Genomic DNA, 23,757 nt, shown 5'->3' with positions numbered 1-23,757 from the left:
TAAAGGAGGACACATGACATGATGAGCACTGGGTGTTATACGCAATTGATAAATTACTAAACACTACACCTGAGATTAAGTATGTACTGTATGTTGACTAATTGAATTCAAATTAAAAAAAAAAGATTAATTTGGGTGAGTGCAGGAGACTTTGCCATATATCTGTCATCAATATATTACCTCTCAACTCTAAATATGTAAACATAAATGCATATGCTTTCCCATAATTTGCAGAATTATTTTAAGCACAACGTTAAACTTTCTCAGTAGAGGGCACTAGAGGGACATTGCAAAAGAAAGGGCAATCCTTAGGTTTCTAGCTGCTGCTTCTGGAGTCAGCGGTGTGGAGATAAGTACCAGGTGGAGTTCCGCCCAAACCTTGTGGCCAGGGAGCATGATCCCTTGGTGACACTACAGTCCAGAGTGGCCTGGTAACCACTTCCATGTGGTCCTCTTGACACAGAAACCAATGCCCCACAGGTCTCCTATACACACTGGTACCCTGATTCCTCCTCATGTTCCTGAACTGCTTGCCTATAAGTCCAGAGGTTTCTCTCCAGCCATCCACCCCTTCTTGCTGCCTACACCACCAGCTGCTTCCGAACTGTGCCTCTCCTGGTCTTTGGAGGGTTGCTTCCTTCCTGCTCAATAAATTGAGACCAGCTCTGGCCGAAGCAAATCAATAAATTGTATCTGATATGCAGTGGGCAGAACTACACTTCCTTCAATAAAATTTAGATCCCAGACTTTTGGAATTGGGAGTTCCCTTTCAGGTCTGTCCATTCCTGGGTATTCCCCTTCAGCTCTAAGGTACCAAATACAATTTCCTCATACCAAGTGTCTCCTGCTTAACTATGTATGTGGTTTCCACATCTTGATTTGGCCCAGACTGAAAGGTTATCTAACATTTAACACAGCTTAAGTAGTATAGCTGATTGTGTAATTTGGGATATTTTTTCTTTTCTCTGTTTCTGAGACTAGCATCATTTATCACTTTTCGAATGTTCAAATATGAGAATACTTAAATTACTGCTTAAGTGAAAGTGAGAAGAAATTCTGCGGAAGGATGTAGAAGAAAATGATGAATGGTTATCTGGTTGTAGTATAGAGGGAAAGTCTTCACTGAACAATTTTGTTTGTGCACTCAGATATACTTCACACAAAATTTTCCATGTTAACTATTTTCTAGTATACAATTCTACAGCATTTAAGTACATTTACAATGCTGTGTAACCATCACTTCTATGTATTTCTGGAAATTTTTCATCATCCCAAACAGAAGTTCTATATTCATTAAGCAATAACTCCCCATTTCCCCTGACTCTCAGTCTCTGGTAATTCCTACCCTATTTTCCATCTCTATGGTTTTGCCTACTACTCTAGATACCCAATATAAATAGTATCAGATAATATTTGTGCTTTTGTGTCTGGTTTATTTCATTTATCATGTTTTCTAGGTTTTCCCTACTATAATACATATCAGAACTTCATCTCATTTGAGGGCTGAATAGATAGATAGATAGATAGATAGATAGATAGATAGATAGAATATATATATATATAAATATATATATAGAATATCTATCTACCTATATATATATTCTTTTTTTTTATATTCTATATATATTGCATCTATGTACCACATTTTTTAAAATCTACATATTATTGATGAACATTTGGGTAATTCCCACCTTTTGGCTGTTTTGAAAAACATGCTGCCAAGAACACAGGTGTGCAAGTTTGCCTTTTTCCCGAATTCTTTGGACTATATAAGTAACTAGGAGGAGAAATGTTTTTATAATACTGTAATTTTGTGTATATTTTTGAGAAGTGGCCAAACTGTTTTCCACAATGGCTATACTATTTTTCAGCCCCACCAGCAATGTATGAGAGTCCCATTTCTCCACATCTTCAACACTCTTATTTTACAGTTTCATTGTTTAATAGCTATCCTAATAGGTGTAAAGTAGTATCAATATGACTTTGATTTGCATTTCCCTTACTAATGATGTCACTGGTATTTTTATAGGGACTGCATTGTAGTTATAGATTATTTTGGATAATATTGAAATCCTAATATTATTAAGTCTCCCAATTCATGAAAATGGGATGTCTTTCCATTTAATCAGGGTGTTTAAAATTTCTATTAGCAATATCTTGGTTTTCAGTATATAATTCTCTTACCTCCTTAGCAAAACCCCAAGATGAGGAAACCAAATAAGGTGTTTATACTCCCTGAGGGAATTTCCAGACTAAACAAAATGCACAACCCTAAATTCTTGGAGGACAAGGTCCTTATGCCTACCATGGCACCAGCCACCAAGAATATGGGCTTCTATTGCCACAGAACATGAAGGAATGGGTTATGGTAGCCGTTTATGAAACCACTCTCTTACCAAAAGATAGCAGTCTTCCCTTCATTAAGAACTTCCATGATTATTGCGTCCAACCAGATTCTAGATTCCAAAGGAGTTGATTTCAATTGATCTTTCCAGCTAAATGGTTGGTTCAGTAGGTGAAGACCAACCTTTAGAGCTTCCATGTTTTTTGTTTTGTTTTGTTTTTGTCTTATCTGTTGGCATTTTTTTTTAACACTTCCAATTGGTTAAAACCTAGAGTGAAGGGCTTTTGAGCAGGTGCAGTCATTTTTTTCCATAAAATTAATCTCATTAAGGAATGCAGCCTGTTATTTGAACCACAAAATCAGATAAAGTCAGTGTAATTAAGAACTTCAGTTTGGCTGTGCACAGCACAACTCTAGAAGGTGCTCTTTATGTCATAGTCATTGAGACAATCTTGGATATTTATCAAATAATTTTTTTTTGGCAGATAGCTACAAAATATCTTGAGGAATAACTATTTTCTTTCTTTAATGTGTGTGAAATAATCAAGATGCTGCCCCATGGAAAAAGGTTTTGTCTAATGATTTATTACTTAGTGATAGACAATGGCTGGACATCTTTCCCAAATTGTGTTTTTTCTCCTGTGAGCAATTGCATCCCAGGCTAAGTACTGAAAAATGTTAATAAAAGTTGCCTATAGTCCACAGATTTATAAGATCCACCTACCACCTATGTGTCTAGGATTTCAACCAGAGTATGATCAATTTTATCACTGAACACTAAGAGACAGTGAGAGAAGAGACCATCTTTAAAGAATACACAGCATTTCAGGTATTTGGAGAAGAAGTAAAAATCTAGGGCTTCATTAGAAAAACAAAGGTAATGAGGTTATTGAAAAGACATGAGTCTGAATGACTGTGAGAATCAAGCCTGTTCTATGATTCAAAAAGGAATATGCATTTGAAGATTTTTGAATTTTTTTTCTTGAACTCAAGATGAAAACAATAGTGAAAAGGGGAAGTGGAAATTAAGTAAACAAACTGATCATGTTAGAAAAGGAAAGGTAAATTTCTCAAAGACTGGTTTTGACAAATATAAAAGGGAAAAGAGCACATCCTCCATGTCTCTTTTGATGGGTCTTGTGAAGACAGAAATCTTTTTTTTTTTCCTTCAAATTGGTAAATGAAGATGACTGGAGCTAAAAGAGATTAACAAAAATGAAGAAAGGATGAATCTCAAAGGGTCAGAGGGAATGTATTGCAACAAAATTATTTAGAGGTATCCCTTTAACATATTAGAGAGAAAAACTAAACAATTTTAGGAAACAATGCTTATGCAATTGGAAAACCATACTGTGTAAACATAAATGGGAATGGAAGCCTTGTATGATCTGGGTACAAGCATTATTTTAAAAACAGGCTGATGTGGCACCTTTAAGATGTTATGAAATCATACCCATAAATATATACAATTAAGTTTCTAAAGGAAACCATAGAGAAGATTCTACATGCAAAGTAAACCACAAATTAAATAAGTTGAACGTACATTTGGAAATGTGAGAGAGCAGAACTGCCCAACACAGACAGGTGATGATTAAAAGAATTCGTCTTAAAATGGATGATTTGGATAGATGAAGACATTATCATATTCATAAATAATTGTTACTGAAGACTGAACAAGGGCATGTTTGGAGAATTATTTTAGGAAAGAAAAGGGATTGATATACTGGATACTTGTAAACATGTGATGTGGGAGAGAGGTGAAAAAGACTATGCTGAGAAGTTAAAATTATCTTTCCTTTCTTCCTTTCTATCCATCTATCTATCCATCCATCTATCTATCAGGAGCAAAACAGTCTGTCAAGCAGTGGCCTGCCAAGCAACAGTACAAAGGTACAAAGCTACGAGATACGCCTGCAGCAGCATCAGCTGACACCCCAGAACTCATAACAAGCAGAACCAGAGGAGGTCTGCGGGGGGCCCAAGACCAATTAAATACCTTTTAAAAAGGGGAGGATTTTTGCAACAAACTGTCAGACTCCTGCGACATGACCCCTCTACGTCTGACCACTTAAAAAAGGCAATTGCGGAGGAATGTTCTTCCAGATTGATCTCCTAACAAAACTGATCCTTCACCACTTGAACAGAATCAGTAGGTGCCACAGGCTGCCCTAGCCTGGACCAAGGCCTTATCTCAACTGTGCACCCACAGAAGGACTCTGAGTTTGGTTCATTAATTTTCTGCATCCTTCTGTTATCTCGTTTCTAGTGTGGTTTGTCTTCTGTCCTGTTCTATGTGCTGTGTAAGAGGCCAAGTTTAATCAAATGATGAAATGTCATTGAGTGTGGAATCCTGAACCTGCTTTAAAATTGTGATTGATTTTGTTTTATGACTAAATAAGGCTGACATTGTGGAAAGACACAACTCATGTGTGCACCTTCACAGCATGCTCATGACTATCTATCATCTATCTATCTATCTATCTATCTATCTATCTATCTATCTATCATCTACCTATCTAATCTATCTATGCAACTCAGTATACGTGAGAGGAGAAAAAGAACTGAGAACAGATTGGGGAAAAATACTATGAATACATCTCATAGATCAGAGAAAAAATTTTTTTTGAATAAACGGACATTTCTGTTGTCATATTCCAAGTGTTAGAAAATTCAAAAGTTGGAGAAAGACTAGATTTTGAAGAATGTCACCTAAAGTAGGATACTTTGATCCCCCTTGGGTCCCTGAATATACATGAAACCATCAATAGTTGCTTCAGTTCAGAAATCTTTGGAATGTCCTTACACAGCTGAATTAAACACAGAGGCAAGGGCAAAACTATCACAAAGTTAGGTTTAAAAAATATATGGAATTTACAGTCAGAGGCAGCAGCAGCCACCATGCTACAAAATTAAATGCTTTGGCATATATCTAAGAGTAGAAAAATGTAGATGGAATAACAATAAAATGACATTTTAAAGGAGAAAAATTAAGCAAATGAATTATGCTTGAGCAAATGTCTTTGCAGATGCAGTTTTCCTGTTCAAATAAAAGGACACAAGCTATGTCAGACAAGGTTTCTACTCAACTCAGGATCATATTACTAAAAAAAAAAAAAAAAGATTTTTTTTTTACAGTTTTAAAAAAGAATACTGATATCAAATGTGCTGAAATATTCTGAGTATATTAATTGAGGAAAGAATAGAATTTTAGCAATGCCTATTTAACAGGGATGATAGAATTTTACTTTGAAAAAGTAGTCTGAGATGCTAATGACTCATACAAGAATCCGTATGCCTACAGAATGCAAAAACGTGTTTCAAATGCTATCATTTCAGAACATCTATGCCCAGAGGATACTGTTCCTTAGCATCGGGAACTGGAGTACTTGCTTTCATCTCTTCATGGGGGAATTCCTGGTAGAAAGTTCCAGAATATTCCAAACACTTGACACAACTGACCTTGTGAGTCTTCTGACATTCTTCTTAAAACCAGTTAGAATTTGCTTGCATCATAACATGACTAGTTCCTATAAACATAATTTATTATGAAACCTTCAGAGGCTGCAGATTAGCTCATCTTTCCAGAATGTCATTTTTTTTGGTTCTGAAGCTATAGTCATTTGACCAGAAGAAAATAAAGAATTAGAGAAGCCTAGGTGAGAGTTAATTCAGTGTTGGATGCGGCTCACTGAAATAGGCTAAAGGTGCAATTGGTTCTATAAATAAATACATAAATACACATACACATATATGTAAATTCATATATATACTTACATAAGCAAGCAAATAAATGTCTTATGAATACGCTGATATCACTGGACCAGAACAGATTAAGAAACTGAAGAAAAAATTATAAAGATTGTTTTAAACTTCAGTTTTTAAGAGGGAGAAGGGATATTTTCTACTTAAATTATTTCTACAACGTTATTTGGAGAATTCATATCCCTCAACTTTGAGAATTATTTTATTACTTATGTCATATTTACAATATTATTATACTATCATTTAGGTTATATAATCATTACTGGCTATTTTGAAATTCTTGTTTAAATTCAATTTAATTAACATAGAGTGTATTATTAGTTTCAGAGGTAGAGTTCAGGGATTGATCAGTTGCATATAAAACCCACTGCTCATCACATCACGTGCCCGCCTTAATGCCCATCACCCAGTTACCCCATTCCTCCCAACCACCTCACCTCCGGCAACTCTCAGTTTGTTTCCTAGAGTTACAAGACTCTTACGGTTTATCTCCCTCTTTGTTTTCATCTTTTATTTCCTTCCCTTCCCCTATGCTCAAGGAAGGAAGGTAAAGAAGACTGGAATCTTCTTTAGCCATTCATCTGTCGATGGACATCTGGGTTCTTTCCATAATTTAGTTATTGTGGACTTTGCTGCTATAAACATTGGGGTGCATGTGCCCCTTCGAATCACTGTGTTTGTATCCCTTGGATAAATACCTAATAGTGCAATTGCTCAGCCATAGGGTAATTCTATTTTTCGGAACCTTTTGAGGAATCTCCATACTGTTTTCCAGAGTGGCTGCACAGGTTTGCACTCCCACCAACAGTGTCGGAGGGTTCCCTTTTCTCCACATCCTTGCCAACACCTGTTGTTTCCTGAGTTGTTAACTTTAGCCATTCTGACTGGTGCGAGAGGTGGTACCTCATTGTGGTTTTGATTTATATTTCCCTGGTGCTGAGCGATGTTGATCATTTTTTACTACTGGTGAGTTACTGAGTAACATGGCTGCTATTATGTGAGATGAGAGACAGAGGCAAGATAAAATTGTCGTCTATAACTCAGTTCAGCTTTCTGGAGACAAAGGTTGAGCAATTCTACAGGGGTTCTGAGATAAATAAGAAGTTGTGGTAGATTTAGGGAGAGTAATCCCACAAAGGTGGGGCAGGACTCTTGGTAGGTTATTTATCTCCCTTGAGTGGGGACAGGTCCAGCTCCAGGTTCACCTCAGGTTTGGTTATTAAGCCCAGTGTACTAAAAATAATGAGCTGGGTGAAAGAGTTCAGAAAGAAGTCTCATTCACCTTACCAATCATTTCCTTGGCAAGTATTTACTCCCTTGCCCCAATCTGGAGGGGTATGGAATTAAAGAGTATTTGACTGGGGCACCTGGATGGCTCAGTCAGGTATGCCCCTGACTCTTGATTTTAGCTCAGGCCCTGGTCTCAGGGTCATGAGGTTAAGCCAGGCATGGAGTTCCTCACTGGACTTGAAGCCTGCTTCAGATTCTCTCTATCCCTCCCCCTCTGCCAGTCTCCCGTCTCACATGCTCACTTCATTTCCTTTCTCAAAAAAAAAAAAAAAAGGGGGTGGTGGTGGTGGTGGTCAGATTTGAATAAAAATGTCTATTCATTTTCAATTGATGTAAAAACACATGAAGCAAGGCATATTCCACCTAAGTGGTGATATCAATGAGAGTACAAATCCACTGAGCCACACGTGGTATCTGGTTTTTTGCATTAAAATCAGACAAACATGACCTAACTCTGATTTCTTTTTCTTTCCTCTTTTCTTTTCTTAAACCCTTACTCCCAAAGCAGAGTTTTCTCCCAATCAATTTTAGTTTTCTTTGTGGTAAGAATCCCTCCGAATATCCCCTTCTCCAGAGCTACTGTGAAGAAGGATAACCATTCTCAAATGTTTTAGCTGTAACTAGGTAAATTCAAATCAAGAGACAGGAGGCCTACTTGCATTTTCCAAGTTTAAATTATTCAATAACACACACACACACACACACACACACACACACACACCCTTTATCTAAATCCATTAGTGAATTCTCATTAGTTCAGATGAGGGAAATAGAGAATCTTTGACACCATCAAACCATCAGGTGTTGGCTACATTAAAAACAAAAATGTATTCAAATGTGTTCTACTAAATTTAATACACTGGGTGTTATGCTATATGTTGGCAAATTGAACTCCAATTAAAAAAATAAAATAAAACAAACAATGGTGAATAATAACAACAAATAAAAATATATATTTGTAAAAAAATAAATCTAATACAGCTCATGCAAAATTATTAAAGTAAAAATTACTCAAAGTATTAATTTTTTGACATCCATAAATTAAAATCCCATTGTTAAATAAATTCTCAAAAAATAATATATGTTGTAAGGAAATAGCATATCCAATAGCATTTTTACAATGGCATTCTTACAATGAAGATATATAATATGCATCAAATTTGAGGATTAATAGTGAGACAGAATCTCCACACAATCCACGGACTCCACTGTAGCACATTTTCTCATAAAATTAGAATTCCTTTTTCAACAAATTCTGCTTTTACCTTGCTTCTCCATTAGTCTATGGTTATTACCTACTGATTTCCAGTGGGCTACAATTTAAGCATATAAATCTCTCTCCTAAATGTGAACAGTTTAAAAAATTTCTTGTCAAAGTAAGGCAAAACTCATTTTAGAACAAAATAAATTTCATATAGTCAAGAGACACTTACTGCTTTTGTGCCACCTTAAAGTAAAAGGGGAAAAATATCTCTAAACAAACCACAGATTTATGTAAAAACTTTAGTAGCACAAAGCCAAGCTTTCTTTCCTAATTGCTATCGCTACTGTGATTCTCTATTCCTTTGCATTAATTCCTAAAGCTTTCCAAACAGAAAAAAATATGTAGGATATGCATGTTTACTATCAAAAAATTAAAAAATTAAAATTAAAATACAAACCATTCTCAATTTCACCATCTCGAACTGTTACCATAATTAACATTTTATATAAATTTGAGATGGGTTTTGTTTTATTTAATTTGTGTTATTTTTATTCAAGTATAATTAACATAGGTGTTATGATAGTTTCAGATATACAATATAATGAGTTGACAATTCTAATTTTTTAGTATATGTGCTACTGAAGTGAGCACTGAGTCGACAATTCTATACATTTCTCAGTGCTCATCAAGATAATTGCATTTATCTATTTTTATTTTATCCATTTTATCCATTCCTCCTCCCACCACCCTCTGGCAACCACCAGTTTGTTCTCAGTATTTAAGAGTCTGTTTTTTGTTTATCTCTTTTCTTATTCATTCAATTGTTTGTTTTCTAAGCTCCATGTAGATGGCCAACAAACACCTGAAAAGATGCTCAACATCACTAATCATCAGGAAAATAAAAATTAAAACCAAAATGAAATGTCACTTTATACCTGTTAGAATAGCTAAAAGCAAAAACATAAGAAATAAGCATTGGTGAGGACGTGGAGTTAAAGTAACCTTCACGTGCTGTTAGGAAGAATGCAAATTGGTGCAGCCATTATAGGAAACTGTATGGGTGTTCCTCAGAAAATTAAAAATAGAATTACTATAAGATCCAGTAATTCCTCTATTAGGTATTTACCCAAAGAAGATGGAAGCACCTATACCAAAAGATGGGTATATCTCTATGTTTGGTGCAACGTTATTTACAATAGCCAAGATATGGGAGCAACCTGTCCGTCGATAGATGACAAGATAAAGAGGATGTGATACACACACACTGGAATATTACTCAGCCAAAAAAGTGAAATATTCCATTTGTAACAGCATGGATTGACCTACAGAGCATAATGCTAAAGTGAAAAAGTCAGAGAAAGACACTATGTGATTTTACTCAACTGTGGAGATGGCTTTGTGTTTTGTTTTGTTTTGTTTTGTTTTGGAGTTTTGAGATCTAGGTAAGCCAGCCTCAGACCTGTTGATGTCTGCGGGTTGCTCTGAAGCACTGCCATAATTCTCTTGATCACCTTTGTCTTGATTCCACACACCACATAATACTTGGTTCTAACATTTCGTTTCTATTCAGTAATCCACCAGTCCATATTTGAAAGTCAGGCCTCCACAAAAAAAATAAATAATAATAATAATAATAATAATAATAATAATAATAATTCACTAAGAAAATTTTGAGTTCAGTATATCTCTCAAAGAATTTGTGCATGCTGCAGAGAGAGAAGTTGTGGAACAGGTAGCTAAAGCTACTTTATATCTTAGCAATGCAAACTAATTTAATATCAATATTATGTCAATTACACATTGACACTCTTCCTCCACATTTCCTTTTTTCTGTAGTATTAGTTCTATCTAAAGAGCTTTCTCAGGTTTCTTGACTAGTAGAAATTTCTATATCAGCTATTAAAACTTTTTACATTCATTACTGTGTGGAACATATAAAAACAGGTCTTATTTTATCTTCTTATTTGTAATCTAGGTTTTTTTTTAAAGATTTTATTTATTCATGAGAGAGAGAGAGAGAGAAAGAGAGAGAGAGAAAGAGGTAGAGACACAGGCAGAGGGAGAAGCAGGCTCCCTGAGGGGAGCCTGATGAGGGACTCAATCCCAGGACCCCAGGATCATAATCTGAGCCAAAGGCAGATGCTCAGCCGCTGAGCCACCCAGGTATCCCTAAACCCAGTCTTTAGTATTGGTTTACACTTTCACAGGATTGTATGTAGACCCATTTCTTTCACACATGCCCTTTGGAATTGACCAACCTTTTATAATTCTTTCATATTCAGTAGTATTCATTAATTACAAATACATTGTTTGCATGAATGGCATTGAAAAAAATTAAAAATATTAAAACCACAAAGAGATACCACCTCATATCAGCCAGAATGGCTAAAATTAACAACTAGGAAACAATGGGTGTTGGCAAGGACGCAGAGAAAGGGGAACCCTCAAACACTGCTAGTGGGAATGCAAGCTGGTACAGCCACTCTGGAAAACAGTCAGAGGTTCCTCAAAAAGTTAAAAATAGAGTTGCCCTAGGATCCAGCAATTGCACTAGTAGGTATTTACCCAAAGGATACAAAGAGTGATCTGAAGGGGCATCTTTCCCCACTGTTTATAGCAGCAATGTCCACAATAATCAAACTATGGAAAAAGCTCAGATGTCTATCCACAGATGAATGGATAAAGAAGAGGTGATATATATGTACAATGGAATATTATTCAGCCATCAAAGCAATAAAATCTTACCATTAGCAATGAAGTGGATGGAACTCAAGGGTATTATGCTGAGTGAAGTCAATCAGAGAAAGACGATTATCATATGATTTCACTCATGTGGAATTTAAGAAGCAAAACAGAAGATCATAGGAGAATGGAGGGAAAAATAAGAATCAGAAAGGGAGACAAACCATAAGAGACTCTTAACTGTAGGAAACAAACTGAAGGTTACTGGATGGATGGTGGGTGGGATGATGGGGAAACTGGGTGATGGGCATTAAGGAGAGCACAGGATATAATGAGCCCTGGGTGTTATATGCAACTGATGAATCCCTGAACACTACCTCTGAAACTAACAATTGATTATAATTAATATGTTAATTGCATGATAATTATTTATTAATTATTAACAATTAATATGCTAATTAATTGACTTGGAATAAATAAATAATAAAACACTTCATGAGGTTTAGTTCTTTCTGCCTTATTCTTTGCCAAAGCCACCATGATTTGGAGAAGAGAATAGTAACTTCTGTGCAATTCCACTTCCTGTGACAAAATCATGCAGTTTGAAGTATGATAATTTTCAAACTCAGCGGATAATGCCCCTCAGCCTAGACAGTCATCACGGTACACAGGCTGAGGAGAGGGTGATCTCTCTTCCTAAAAGGCATGATTAACACAGATAATAACTATACTTTAAAAACTTCAGGCTTTATGGATATAATTTTGCTTGAACTTACTTTTTTTTTGGTTCAGAAAGTTACAATAATCCATTGTATTCACATATCAGTCAGGAATACCACCAGTTAGTTTACTGTCTTTCTTTAATTTTTTCATGTTTTTTATTTAGATGATAACAAATCATCTTCAAAGTCCTAACTTACTTATTCTTTCAAGGATTTTATTTTTTCATTTGAGAGAGAGAGAGAGAGCACAAACAGGGGGAGTGGCAGAGAGAGAGAGAAGCAGGCTCCCAGCCAAGTAGGGAGCCTATTGGCAATTTGATCCAGGACCCTACTATGATCAGGACTGGAGCCAAAAGCAGACTTTTAACTGACAGCCACCCAGGCATCCCAGTCCTTATTTATTTTAATGTTGTTCAGCATTGGTGGGTGCCATAAAAAACAAGTCAAGCATGCTCTATGTTTACATCACAATATAAAGCAAAATTTTGATTAAATTAATAGCACTTCTATACAATATTTAGCCACATAGTAAGAATATAAACCCTTAAGAAGTGGAGGTAAATAAGTAAATAAAAAAATTTTCTCTCTCTTGAATTGCTGAAACAGTAACTTTTAGTTCAGATTGATAGTTTTGGCAAAAAGGTAAGATGAAAAAATACCTACTGGGGTCAGATGTCTTGAGGTGAACAGAGCAGGTTGACCGTATCAAACTGGTATTTGGAAATTTATTTTTTTAATCAAATTGTAATGTGTGATACAAACTTATTTAGTGTTTCAAAATGTATGAATGTAAAGATGTTTTTATAATCACTGATAATAAGTTTATCAGGCAGGATAGATTAGGTCATACCTCAATATCAAACCAATCCTGACATCTCTGTGGTTCAACATGATAAAGATTTAATTCTCATTCACTTTATATATCTACCATCGACCAATGTTGTTCCTTCAGTTTTCACCTTGACTCTAGGACTGAAAGTGGTAATAAGACATTAACTGTGAGATGATTATGACTCTGGTAGAAGGAAAAGAGTCCTGGGGGCTGTTGTGAAGACAAATACCTGAAAGTGATACATACCATCCCTGGGATCCCACATTGACCAGAGATGATCACAAGGCCTCTTTCAACCACAAGGGAACAAGAAAGCTCCACTCCGTCTACTGTCTGAAAGAGGGATAACCAGAATTAATGGGTAGATGAGTGGATAATTCATTAACGTTAAGTAACATTTGTAACCACTGCGATGCTGAGAATGGTTCATAGATGTTTACGAGAGTTGGTTTTGCGTATCTCTTCTCAAATCCTTATTTGGTGATATCACTTTGGAACTTTGAATGTTTATACCATAGTTACCAGCAAAAACTGCAAATTAGGGCTTCCCCTCCCACTCCTAAGGAGCCAATAGTTAAACATTTACAACGTATCAAAGAGTATAACTTTATGAAGACAAAAAAATGCCAAAAAGACTAGTGAAAGCAATTATTTTATGCTCATATCATGACAATTTCAAAGATACCTATACCCTGTCCCCTACATTTGTGCAAAGTGCTTATGAATATGAAAATAATCTAACTGAAGAAGCATTAGTCCTTCCTAAGTTATTTCATGAGTTAGGATCCTTAGATAAGCAGATGTCCCTCATCTTTGCCTTAGTTAAAAGCAGCCAGTTTCAACTTCCTTACAAAGATACCACTACCTTGATGAAACTAATTACTAGTAATATTAATGGCACCTATATTGTACTATATTTATTTTAAAATATAAATTGGAAAAAGTAGAAAAATTGAATTGAAAGTTGACTTGAAAACTGATTAGGAAGTTAAAATTGCTGACATTAGCCAAGGAACCCTTGAAGAAGAATAAGTGCTGATAAAACAATGACATATGAAAAGAAACAGTACCACGCACACATGGTCACTTGATACATGACAGAGATGGTACTAAAAATCATTGATTAAAAAGTAAACTTCTAAATAAAAAGCTCTTAGAATACTTGATATTCACATATGAAACGAATTAGATTGTGTCCCTACCTTACACCATACATAATAATAATAATCAGTTCCTTATACATCAGAGTTCTACAAGTGAAGGGCAAAATTATGAGTATTTTAGAGAATAATAAAGAACATCTTCATAATTTCAGAGTAAGAAATGATTTCTTAAAACAAAATTACTAATTATAAAAGAAAATATTAAAGTATTCATTTTTTTTTGAAGATTATATTTATTCCTGAGAGACACACAGAGAGAGGCAGAGACACAGGCAGAGGGAGAAGCAGGCTCCATGCAGGGAGCCCGATGTGGGACTTGATCCCAGGACCCCAGAGTCATGCCCTGAGCTGAAGGCAGATGCTCAACCACTGAGCCACCCAGGTTCCCAGGTGTTTTTACTTTCTTTTTTCTTCCATGTGTTCACTAGAGTTTAGCACCTTTTTTTTTTTTTTTTTTTTTTTTTTAAGTTTAGCACTTTTAATCTTCAAGAATTTCTCTTCTGCATTCATACTTTTGGCAACTGGTGCCAGATGCCTAGCTTTCAGTCTTTGACATGCCTTCCTCAATAAACTTAATGATTTTTAGCTTTTGAATTATTATTATTATTTTTAAAGATTTTATTTATTTATTCACGAGAGACACAGAGAGATAGAGAGAGGCAGAGACATGGGCAGAGGGAGAAGCAGGCTCCCTGCAGGGAGCCTGATGTGGGACTCGACCCCAAGACCCCAGGGTCATGCCCTGAGCCGAAGGCAGCCACTCAACCACTGGGCCACCCAGATGCCCCTGATTAAAGTATTCAATAGTATTAAAAAAATTATTCCTCTATAAAGGCGATGTAGAAAAACACTGAGTGTGAACAAATGTTTGCAACACACATAACCAACAAAAAAAACCTGATAAATAAAATATACAGAAAACTCCTACATTTAATTAGAAAAAAGAGAGAGAACCCACTTAAAAGTAGTCAGAAGCCTTAAATGACCACTTTACAAAAGGGGAAATCCAATTAGACTATAAACAAATGAAAAGACATTAACCAGGTTGCAAAAATTCAATTTAAAATTACAAAGTAAATCGATTACACACACATCAAATGGAAAAAAAAATAAAATTCTAATTTGGCTACAATGAAGAGCAAGAACACTCATATGCTATTATAAATACAAAATGTTATTGCCACTTTGGAAAATGTTTGAAGTCATCTAATAAATCTGCATTCTTTTTTTTTTAACATTTTTTAAAATTTTTATTTATTTATGATAGTCACAGAGAGAGAGAGAGAGAGGCAGAGACATAGGCAGAGGGAGAAGCAGGCTCCATGCACCGAGAGCCCGATGTGGGATTCGATCCCCGGTCTCCAGGATCGCGCCCTGGGCCAAAGGCAGGCGCTAAACCGCTGCGCCACCCAGGGATCCCAAATCTGCATTCTTACATATCCTACAGTCTATCAATTTCGGTCATAAATTTATACCTTAGGTAAAATTCTTGTACATTTGCACTAGGATATTTGTACAAAAATATATAACTGCATTATCTTTTTCTATTTTATTTATTTAATTGAGCAAGAGAGCTAGCACAAGCAGAGTGGAGGGGCAAAAGGACAAGCAGGGAGCGCACCACTGGACTCAATCCCAGGGCCGTGAGATCATGAACAGAGCCAAAGTCCAGCACTTAACCAACTGAGCCACCCCAGTGCCCCTTAACTGCATTATTTGTCATAGGGGAAGCAGGAGAAAATTCATCTTCATCAATAGCAGAATGGGCAAGCATGCTATTTTATAGTATGAAATAGTCTAGTTAGATGGTGCATATCAAAATAATTAAAACGTACAATACTTGGAGGCAGATTACATAGATTCATATCTGAGCTCCATCAGTAATAAACTCAGATTGATATTATATTTAATAACATATCTAAAGTTAATATGAGAGTGATATCATCACTGTTAAAACAAAATTGAATGAACGACAATTATATAATAGTATAAACAGCTTTAATAGATACAACCGAGCCAAGAAGAAGACAAACACTGTGTGTGGTGTAATTCACCTTGCATAAACTTCAGAGACCGGAAAACTATTTAATGGGGATAGATACCAAAATATATAATATAAATATACAAATATATATATATATAATAACTTTAAAGCAAAGTAAAAATTAAATGTGATCCAAGTGTCAATATAGTGATTACTTTAAGGAGGGGTAGGTGGATGTGATCATAAAAAAATAGCATTAAGATGGGGAGCCTACGTGGCTCGGTCAGCTGAGAGACTGGCTTCGGTCATGATCTCAGGGTCCTGGGATAGAACCCCATGTGGAGCCAGACCTGGGGCTCAGCCTCAGGTTCTGCCCTCAGCAGGGGGTCTGCTGGTCCCTCTGCCCTGCCCCCTTCCCTGCTAATGCTCTCTCAAAGAAATAAATGCAATCTTGAAAAAGAAAAGAAAGAAAAAAGAAAAGAAAAGAAAAGGAAAGAAAAGAAAAGAAAGAAAAGAAAGAAGAAAAGAGAAAAGAAAAGAAAAGAAAGAAAAGAAAAGAAAAGAAAAGAAAAGAAAGAAAAGAAAAGAAAAGAAAAGAAAAAAGAAAAGAAAAAAGAAAAAAAGAAAAAGCATCAGGTTATTGGAAAGTTTCTAATTTATGAACTCCATGGTAGGTACATGGTTGTGTTTTTATATTATACTTCAAGCTGCTTTTTAAAAATGTTTTTGACAATTTGCTGGGTATTTCTCTCCTAGTTTTTATTTTTATTTTTATTTTTTTATTTTTATTTTTTTAATTTAAATTCAATTAATTAACGTATAATGTATTATTAGTTTTGGAGGTAGAGGTCAGAAAAACATGGAATGCTTCACAAATTTGCATGTCCCTCTTGTGCAGGGGCCACGCTAATCTTCTCTGCATTGTTCCCATTTTAGTACATGTGCTGCCGCAGCGAGCACTCATTTAGATTTTATTCACTATTCTGTGCATATATCTCACAATTAAAAATTGACAAACAGAAATAAATATATAGATAAATTAACTGGAACAAAGGTAATGTTTGTATATAATAGGTATATGTGATGTGATTAGCTGGGTTCAGATAAGGACGGGAAGGGACATCATTTCTGACTTAATTTGTTTTGTAGATGTGGTGAATATAGTTATCTTTAGTGAGGGGTTTCAGATTAATAATTCGTTTTCCTTTGATAGTAATGGACTTTCCATAAATCCTTTATTCCACTCAGCCAGGAAAGTTCGCACTTAAAGTACGGGTAACATACAAAGTATGTGCTATGCTGAGAAAAAATACCTGAAAATGATGAAGACATGAAGACATCATTTTTAAAGAGAAGACAGCTTGTTACGATGGGAAGTTTGTATGTGTACTAATTATCTAAATGATAATATCTTCAGCTCAATTTATAATTGTGAATGTCTTACATGGTAAAACAATACCCAACTGAGTTGGGAACTGAAATTATTTTGAGCCTGTCCTGTCGTCATGAGCTAGGTGAATTGTCTGGCATTTGGAGAGGCTTCACCCAGCACTTTTCTCAAATCATTCTAATTATGATTTTCTTACCATCCTTGAGTACATCTGGATGGGACCAGACAGATACATTAATTTGTCTTTTTGGAGAGCGTGGATGGCTCAGTCGGATAAGCATCTGCTTTTGGCTCAGGTCATCATCTCAGAGTTCTGGGATCAAACCCCTCATTGGGCCTGCTTCTCCTTATGTCTCTCTGCCCCTCACCCCTCTCATGCTCGATCTCCTGCTTGCACGCTCTCTCACTCACTCTCTCAAATAAATAATAAATAAAATCTTTAAATTTGGCTTTTTAATATTTTTATATTACATATACCATTGTTTTGGTGATTTTTTAAATATTTGATTTAAATTCTGAAATAAAACTATTTTTCAGAGGCTGCTACTCCAAAGTTCAGTGTGTTACACATATACACACAAAAAGACAGTTTTACTGTAACAGCAAACAAATTATTTTACCTAATATATTGCTAAGTCGATTAACTTAATGGCTTAACTTAATCGATTAACTGTGATGGCTGAAAGTTTAGAAGCCAATAAATACCAGATGATTTCACTCAAAGCAGATGAACATAGAGGGAGAAGAAAATGAAGTTTTAGAAGCCCTGAAACACGGAATATCCCATTACAGAAATTGAAATCTTTTTCCTTGGTGGTAAATAGAAATAAAAAAGAAATTAGAAGTTATAAGCTCAGAATATGTCATTGTGCTTTGAGCCTGAAAATTTCTCTGAAGCAAATAGGTGGTCATGAATATCAAAGGGAGGAAGGAATGTAATGAGAATTGTTTCCACAGTGTTTTTGAGGGATGCTGAAGATAGTCTGGTTCAAAAATCTTCCTCTTAATTAAGCCACCAATTAGATAAAAATTTGCCTGTAAAAAGATAGTTATTAATGAGGACTAGATTATGAGCAGGCTAAGCTCCTAATTTATGGCTTTCTTGGACAACATATTATTGAAAACTCCATTTATTTTATGAAGATATGTAGTTATTTTCAAGTAGTAATTTTTTCCCCTTAGCTTCTTTTGTTCTTTTCTTCAGAAGTACTTTTTTTTTTTCTGGAATACAATATGAATTGAAATGCCATTTTAGCATTATATAAAATGTTATATAAATGAGGCTTGTCACAACCAAAGATTCTATTCTAAACCCAGACTTGATAGCCATACAAAAAATAGCATGCTGACTCACCACCAGTGGCTCTCCAGAAAGACTGGGAAACCTATTTAAAAGTTAATAAAAATTCTTCTCCGTATTCTCATTAGTCTTGGCTGACAGTCTCAATCACAGTTCCATAGAGACTGAAATAGAATCATGAAAATTTCAAAGGCTGCGTAACCAGAGGTAAAATTCTATCAATGCTGACAGCCGAGCCTATGAGTTTACACTTACTGAGTGTCTGCTATGCGACAAGTGTTGAAACCCTACAACGGTGGTCAGTGAAACCAATTCTCCCTTCTACCTTCCCCTCAAAAGAAAAATTTCAGTCTATCTAGAGAAGGAGAATAATAGCTGGCACCTGTTGAGTTCTTACAAGTTACCAACTGGCATCATCGATATCACTTTATATCATGCTCCTCAATGGTATATATATATATATTTTTTTTTTAATTTTTAATGGTATATATTTTATTTGCATTTTACTGATGAAGAAATTGAAGCACCAGATCATTTAATTGAATTTTGCTCAAGTCAATAAGCCACTCTAAATTTTTTAGCTTATATATTTCCCACAGGTTGAAGATAGTTAAATATAAAACTATAATCATCTCTGGAGATGTTATTTCCTGTATTTTATACTTGGAATTATTTGTTTTTCTCAACAAAACTATCAGCTAACTATACCCAATTCTCACCTGATTACACATATATATTCCCCTGCAAATCTTTCTCTGGTTCTAGTATCTCTCTTCAACTTTTACCACCCCCTTGGTATTGATACTATATGCCCAGACCTGAGTATCACTCATCATAACATTTATCATAGACATTTTGGACTAAACATTATCCTAGAAATCTTTAGAAGTAATATCTTCCTTTTTGTTTCTTCAGGTGAGGAGACTATGCATAGAAAAATTAATCAATTGCAGAAAATTCATAGCTGGAGAGTTAATGGAAAAGCTTGAGGTGGAAGGATTGGATGGGAAATAAAATCTGATTTCCTGACTCTAATCTGGTACTATTTTTCCATATTTTATTGCTTCTTAGCATTGATATGAACTGTTATGCTATTTTCTAAAATAAATATTATAGACTGTAGGTGAAAGTCTGAGTTTTTAGAATTCTATTCCCATCAGTTTATTTTCAGAACATTTAATTTTGAATACACAGTTATTATTTTCACCCTTATATGCCATATTTTCCAGGTTATTATCTCAAAAATATTTATTATTTTTATTTATTTATTTATTTTTTAATAATGAATTTATTTTTTATTGATGTTCAATTTGCCAACATACAGAATAACACCCAGTGCTCATCCCATTCAAAAAATATTTATTGATCATAATGCACATACTGAGTATGTATAGAATATACATTTTATGAATACTTATCTTAAAATTTAGTGCCCTAATTAGTCAAAGATATCACTTCAACTATCAGTTTAACACAATAGTTCTTATTTTCAAATCCAAGCAACAAAAGCTTTAAATAATGTAGGGTCTTTAGAGAACAATGAGTTTAAGATTTTGAATACTTAGAATGAGAGTTCTGTATCAGTAACAATGTCCATAATTTATATAGCATATAATAGATGCTAGCTACAAAGAGTAGTAAACACTTTACAATATTTTCTACTTTATTCCTCAAATTAAGCTTTGTGGGGTTGCCCTAATATTATTTTTCATTCTATAAATGTAGAAACTGAAGTTCAGGTAGATAAATAATTTACACAAGGGCCATGTGTAGCTTACTAAGGTGCAGAAACACAAAACCTCTCATTATCCGTTTGGTTTATTTTCCCCTTCCAGTTAATATTCCACTTAAATATCTGTTGCTAGTAGCTACAACATGATACATGAAGTACTTCCTCTAAGGCTATGTCATGTAGAAAGAAGAATAGAAAATTTTAAATAATTTAATTTCATCATATGAAGAGCACATATAGAAAATCAAATTCTTTAATAAGTCATTCTAACCAGCTGGCTTTTAGATCCAAGCCAGAGGGGAGAAGGTGTAAACTAGGCATATGTCACTCATCCTTGCAATCAATTCTGCAAATATTCAAACAAGATCAATTAAAACGTAGAAATGAATCATATTTCTTTAATGTGAAATGAATCATATTTCTTTAATGTCTATCTTTAAAGGAGCTCTAAAGCTATGTCATTCAATTTGTCAATTATAATACTTTCTAAGATATAACATTTTATCTGTACAGCCTCAGATCTTCATATAAGTTTCTATTAAGTTAAAAAAAAAATGTTGGATAGAATATCCAAGAAATGGGGGATCCCTGGGTGGCGCAGCGGTTTGGCGCCTGCCTTTGGCCCAGGGCGCGATCGAATCCCGGGATCGAATCCCACGTCGGGCTCTCAGTGCATGGAGCCTACTTCTCCCTCTGCCTATGTCTCTGCTTCTCTCTCTCTCTCTCTGTGAATATCATAAATAAATAAAAATTAAAAAAAAAAAAAAAAAAAGAATATCCAAGAAATGAAAGATGTTGCAAAAGCCATGGAGAGAGCTCGTCAAATTTAGTGGATTTTAGCTTCAGGCTTGAGAAACAATTTGGGGTTTATTTGTTCTATTAGGGTTGTTAAATGAAGACATGCTAAGCTTTGATAAAATCTTTGGAATTGCACCCATAGGATCACCTGATGCTTTTATTTAAAAAAAATAAATAAATAATTGCAATTAGAAAAAATGCTTTAAAATCTATTTTTTTTCAAATCTATAGCCACGGATTCTATGAACATTATTCTTCTACTAATGTCTCTAGGTTGGAAAAGACCATGCACAATGGAGAAAACGGGTCTGGTAAGGGTGTTTGTACAGTGAAATACTGCAGGTCCAGCTGTACATTCTTCTTGATCCTCACACATGTGTTTGCTTATTTTGTACAACAGTTTCATTAAGGGCAGGACTTGACATGGGTGAAAATATTTCCCCAAGGACTACTTTATCTAAACCTTTTAAGAGTTCCCTCAACTCTGAAATATAGTAAACCTATAGAAAAAAAAAAAGGAATGTGATAAACATTGCTACATTGTCAGTCATAATACAATACATAAATGTAGCAAAGTAACACACTATATACCTTAAACTTATACATATACAAGGATAAACATCAATTTATTCAATTAAACGAAGAAACTAAGAAAATAAGCAAATGGCAAGAGAAAGGTGGTAATTATAAAAAGTATAGTTTTCTGTGATTCTGAGGGGCACGTTACTTTATAGAACAGAAAAGAAAAATTAGACTGGTAGGGCTTCTTATGTCTAGGGAAGAATGTGTTATTTGTAAAATCAAATCAGAAGTTGAAGAAGAAACTTAAATAATAGTGCTAAATAATTACAAGTGTCTATTGAAAGGTAGTATGAGAAGGTGTGAGAACTTGCCTTTTATTTAATACTCCAGTGAAATGAAAGCTTACATTATCTATCTCAGCAGTTGGCAATGATTCAGCTCTATTTTAATATTTTCATTTTAGGAATCATAAAAATCATGAAAATGGTATTCACACAGATACCTGCTGTTAAGATAATATTAGAAAGTGACTCAAAGTTAAAAATTAGAATAATAAATATAATATAAAAATGAATAATTCTATAGCTACACTATTATTGAAATGTCTATATCTAAATAGTGAGCATTGTTTTTCTAATAACACTTTTTAAAATTGAACTCTCATATAACCTCATTGAGATATGTACATAAATGTGATAATAATAAGAACATAGTCTCCAATATACACCTTTACCAGAGCGAGTATTTGATGAATGCTCTGATTTGTGCAGGATGATTTACTACGGATTCAGAAGTTGTACACTGAGCAAGCAAAACTCCTGGAGCCAGATAATCATGTAGTGTCATCTCTAACTCTCCAATTAAATGCATTTCGGTGATGCTGGGTTTTCTACTGATTTGAAAGGCAACTCTGGCAGAACCAATGTATTTACTGTTACTCTTACAACAATAATATAATTAGACATTAAGTCTCAAATTACAGTTTATTTTCAAAAATGAAACTGTTCAGTCTCAGCAACAAAACATTAGAAAACTCAAATGTATCACTTATAACAAGATCAATAAGCGTCAAATAACCACCAAATTTATAAAAATTGTGAATGACATATATTCTATTTAACATTACAGAGAGAAATATGTGCAGTCTGTTTAGTCAGACATACACCGCACACTGATGAAGTCAAGATTAAAAAGTTACTTCTCTATAATTTACTTCTTAGATGGCGTGAAATTTAAAATCTCTGTAAGTTTCATGATTAAAGTTGACTACAAAGTTGATAAAGAAATTGATTATAAAGTTCATATGGAAGTGCAAAAGGGCAAAAATGAAATAAGCTTAAAGAGGAAGGTTGGAGAACTTTTATTACAAAATGTCAATAATTAAGGCAATGGGAACAGATAGAGCTGGGACAAAGAAAGTACGGAGAGACAGACAAATGAAACAGACTATAGAGTCCAGAAAGAGATCTATACATGTGCAATAGCTTTATATTAAAGTTACCACTGAAATCCAAAAAAATCAACAACGTTCTTTCAACAAAAAGTTCTAAATCTAGTGGAGCGTCAAACTGGGAAAAAAAGTAAACCTTGACCCCTCCTCTCACATCATATACAATGTGAATCCAGGTCTACCATAGATTTTACTAAAGTAAAATCATTTAACTCCTAAAGATACCAGAAGGAAATGTCTTCACAATATTAAACAATACATAAAAAAAGAAACATTAATATGAAAACTGATGAATTGAACACTATTAAAGTTGAAAAATTTTATGCATTAGAGATTCCTTTAAACAGTGAAAACACTGATATGTTTGATTTCTGAAAATCAGAAATCTCTTTTATATAGTTCCTATTTTATATATCTCAACTGGTTTTAAAGTACTCAAATTTTGTGACCATCTGTCCTTTGTTAACTTTCAGCTCTTTTTTTGTTTTGTTTTTTGTTTTTGTTTTTGTTTTTTAACTTTCAGCTCTTACCAGTATACTAAGTTCTTTTTTTTTTATACTCAGTTCTTCATTGATTAATCCT

General features: G+C 34.5%; 1 long non-coding RNA gene and 1 other non-coding gene across 3 annotated transcripts in view; both read right to left on the bottom strand.

The window, feature by feature from the left end:
• LOC144283592 (uncharacterized) overlaps positions 1-23,757 on the bottom strand; it is a 277,411-nt gene that overhangs the window by 227,049 nt on the left and 26,605 nt on the right. For both annotated transcript variants that reach the window (XR_013352145.1, XR_013352147.1), the window contains exon 3: positions 13,083-13,169. This is a non-coding gene — a long non-coding RNA (uncharacterized LOC144283592). The remainder of the gene's footprint in view (positions 1-13,082; positions 13,170-23,757) is intronic.
• On the bottom strand, positions 16,837-16,943 carry LOC144283871 (U6 spliceosomal RNA). The gene has a single exon (XR_013352378.1). It is a non-coding gene; the product is annotated as a U6 spliceosomal RNA (small nuclear RNA).

Source organism: Canis aureus, chromosome 14 (genome assembly GCF_053574225.1).
Source record: "Canis aureus isolate CA01 chromosome 14, VMU_Caureus_v.1.0, whole genome shotgun sequence".
In the NCBI taxonomy this organism is placed as follows: domain Eukaryota; kingdom Metazoa; phylum Chordata; class Mammalia; order Carnivora; family Canidae; genus Canis; species Canis aureus.
Note: the sequence above shows the minus strand (reverse complement) of the source record. Positions and strands in the feature narration are given on the sequence as shown.